Source organism: Otolemur garnettii, unplaced genomic scaffold (genome assembly GCF_000181295.1).
Source record: "Otolemur garnettii isolate 467f Iridium unplaced genomic scaffold, OtoGar3 scaffold00163, whole genome shotgun sequence".
Lineage (NCBI taxonomy): Eukaryota > Metazoa > Chordata > Mammalia > Primates > Galagidae > Otolemur > Otolemur garnettii.
The window spans coordinates 1824873-1828635 of NW_003852558.1; the positions used below are offsets into that span (position 1 = coordinate 1824873).

The following is a 3763-nucleotide window of genomic DNA, read 5'->3' on the forward strand; positions in this document are numbered from 1 at the left end:
AAAAAAAAAAAAAATCCAGCTAATTTTTCTACTTTAATAGAGATGGGTTCTCACTCTTGCTTAGGCTGGTCTCAAACTCCTGAGCTCAAGCGATCCAACCACCATAACCTCCCAGAATGCTAGGATTATAGGAGCGAGCCATAGAGCCCCACCCATTTCAGGTTTTTTAATACAGCCAAATAGATTCTGAAAATTCAAGATATTAATAGTTGCTTCTAGAGTTAAAAAAAAACTCTGAATTTTTTTGAGTCCTACATAGCTAATAATACTATCTAGAATTGATATGACAAGAGAACTGAATATAGTAAATTTGAAATCACTGAGAGTGGGTTGGGCGCAGTGGCTCACGTCAGTAATCCTAGCACTCTAGGAGGGTGAGGCAGGTGGACTACCTCAGCTCACAGGTTTAAGACCAGCCTGAGTCACAGCAAGACAACTCTACAAACAGGCAAGTGTTGTGGCAAGCACCTGTAGTTCCAGCTACTTAGGAGACAGATGCAAGACAATCACTTAAGCCCAAGAGTTGCAGGTTGCTGTGAGCTGTGACACTACAGCACTCTACTGAGGATGACCAAATAAGATTCTGTTTCAAAAAAAAAGAAAAGGAAAGGAAATTATAAAGGTAGAGTCAGTCACCTCATACACAGTAAAAGCTCGGACTTCAGCATTATATAATTCATCCATGTAACAAAAACAAGTTATCAATTATATAATAAACACAGTATTCTTATAGTTTTGGAATTTTGAAACTGGTAATTCAATGTCTTCACTAAAATGTATACTGTTCTTTTTATTATTTTAGATTATTCACATAAAGAGTAAATAACAAAGTTAGTCATCTAATATGGTGTCAAGCTAAGCCAAAATACAATATATACAAAATGAGTAGTACAAAACAGGCTATAATTTTTTTTTCTTTTTTGACAGGCTATAATTATAAAAGTCAATCCTAAGTTTCTTGAGGGACAATATGAGAGAATGTTAATAAAAATGTAAAAGTGTTACCAACCTCAGGGTAGTCCAACTATACATTCTATCAATAGATACTAGAATATACAATTTCTCTGCCATAAACAGGACTACAAAATTAACTGGTGATAAAAAGTAATCCCTATATTCCAAAAGGTGGAAACAAATGCCCTAGAGCTTTCAAAAGTAGTATTCATTCCACATACTTCTTCAAGATCACTCTGAGCAAGAGAGAAACCCTGAATTTACTAAAAATAGAAAAATCAACTGGGTGTCCTGCTGGATGCCTATAGTACTAGCTACTTGGGAGGCTGAGGTAAAAGGATTGTTTCACATTTGATTTAGAATTAAGTACTCAGAAGAGAGTTTAGAAAACACTTTTTTTTACTTGGTTTCCTGTTTATAGAAATGTTAGTTTCCTCTGCTGAAACATTTGTAAGCCCTCAATATCCACCCATTCAAAAGCTTCTGAGTTGGTGTGTTGTATTTGTCTTTCACACCACAAACTTAAACGAAGTAAGGTAGGTAAATAGGCTGAAGGTGACAAGGGGATGGATATCTGAGGCCTCACTGCCTTGACGCATTAATAATCAGAAATGAAAGATAAGCCAGAAGGCAGTAAGATAAAAGTGAAAATAATTTTCTGAAGAAAGATAAATGCTTTGGCTATTGGTGATATATACAGAAGCATATTATAAATACCTGGACAACATATACCCCCTTCAGTTTAATTTTGATGAAAAGGGCAAAATAAGCCTCCAAAGCCCTTTTCCTTTTTTTTTGAGACAAAGTATGACTTTGGTAAAGTGGTATGGCGTAGCTAACAGTAACCTCAAACTCTTGGACTCAAGTAATTCTCTTGCCTCAGCCTCCCAAGTAGCTGGAACTACAGGCAACTGCTACGATGCCCGGCTAATTTTAGAGACAAGGTCTCGCTCTGGTTCAGGCTGGTCTCAAATCTGTGAGCTCAGGCAATCTACCCACCTTGGCCTCCCAGAGTGCTAGGTTTACAGGAGTGAGCCACTGCGCCCAGCCTCCCCAAAGCCTTAATAGTTTTCTGATCACATTGAAACTATCCATTAGACTTGGCTCTTGTAGCACAGTAGTTACAGTGCCAGCCACATGCACCAAGCCTGGCAGGTTTAAACCCAGCCCGGGACAGCTAAACAACAATGATAACTGCAAAAAAAAAATAGTCCAGCATTGTGGCAGACGCCTGTAGTCCCAGCTACTCGGGAGGCTGAGGCAAGAGAATCACTTAAGACCATGAGTTTGAGGTTACTGTGAGCTGTAATGCCAAAGCACTCTACTGAGGGTGACACAGTAAGACTGTCCCCCCGCCCCAGAAAAAGTAAATAAATAAAAAAAACTATCCATTAAATCCTATGCTTTAAAACAATTAATCTCTTTACCCACAGTACAATACAGTAACTGACTTCCATCTCTTCTCCTATATGGCCAAGAAAAGATTAAGCTATGTTTACTATATTCTGTCTAAAGCAGTAATGAAATAGAATTTTCCTCAAAAGAATATATTTTAGTACCTAACAAGTTGAATTTTAGGTATCTGGGACATATTTCATGGACTGGATTCATTTTCATAAATACCCCATTAGCTAGTAATACTAAAAAAGGCTGGATTACGTCTTATTTAGCCAACAAATCTTACAAACCTCAAATTTAAAAAACTGAAATGTTTTATTATTCTCTAAAAAATAAGCAACTCTAGTAACTCATTTATCTTACCATGCCAGAAACCTGAAAGTCATACCAGAGTCTCCCTTTCCCTAACCTTCAATCAATCATTTACCACAATTAAACAGCTCTCAAAAATGTTTTTTCTACCACCATAATCCCTTGTCTAAGTATTAAGTCATTAACTAAACTGAACCTGCCTCAAATAATAAGGATCAGATTTGAGGCTGATGTCCAAATATTTAACATCTGGTACCGTACTCTGCCCTTGCAGCACTAAAAGGCTGCAAAAACTGCATTTTGATGCAAAATCAAAGAATAGCTCCTTTCAGCAGACTCTTTACCATATCATTTTATCACCTGATCAAGGAAGAAGTGCCTCAAATTATTCTAAAATGCTAGCTTCTCCCACAACCTAGATGCCTGGTTAGATTTTTATCCATTTTTCTTTTCTTTTCAATTTGTGTAAAGGCAGGTATCACTCTGTTGCCCAGGCTGGAATGCAGAGGTGTGATTAAAGCTCACTGGCATCTCCAACTTTTACCTCCTTTTATATTAACATCTATGGATATGAAACAATTTTAATTTCTTAGAAGAACTAAGGCAGCAAAGCCTAACAAAGTAAAATATCCATACGGTCTTTTTTTTTTTAGACAGTTTTCCTATGTCGCCCTTGGTAGAGTCCTGTGTCATCACAGCAACCTCGAACTCTTGGGTTTAAGCAATTCTCTTGCCTCACCCTCCCAAGTAGCTGGGACTTACTGGCACCTGCCACAACTCCCAGCTATTTTGTTGTTGCAATTGTCATTGTTGTTTAGCAGACCTGGGCCAGTTCGAACCCACCAGCTTTGGTGTATGTGGCCTGCTCCTTACTCACTGAGCTACGAGTGCCGAGCCTCTTTTTTTTTTTAAAGACAGAGTCTCAAGCTGTCATCCTGGGTAGAGTGCTGTGGCAACACAGCACAGCAACTTCAAACTCTTGGGCTTAAGAGATTCTCTTGCTTCAGCTTCCCAAGTAGCTGGGACTATCGGTGCCTACCATAACGCCTGGCTACTTTTCTGTTGTTGTTGGCAGTTGTCATTATTGTTTTAGCTGGCT

The 3763-nt window shown here is 38.3% G+C and overlaps 1 protein-coding gene across 2 annotated transcripts in view; it reads right to left on the reverse strand.

Moving 5' to 3' along the window:
• The window catches only part of UBE2W (ubiquitin conjugating enzyme E2 W), a 64510-nt gene that overhangs the window by 26905 nt on the left and 33842 nt on the right, over nt 1-3763 (reverse strand). The window lies entirely within an intron of this gene.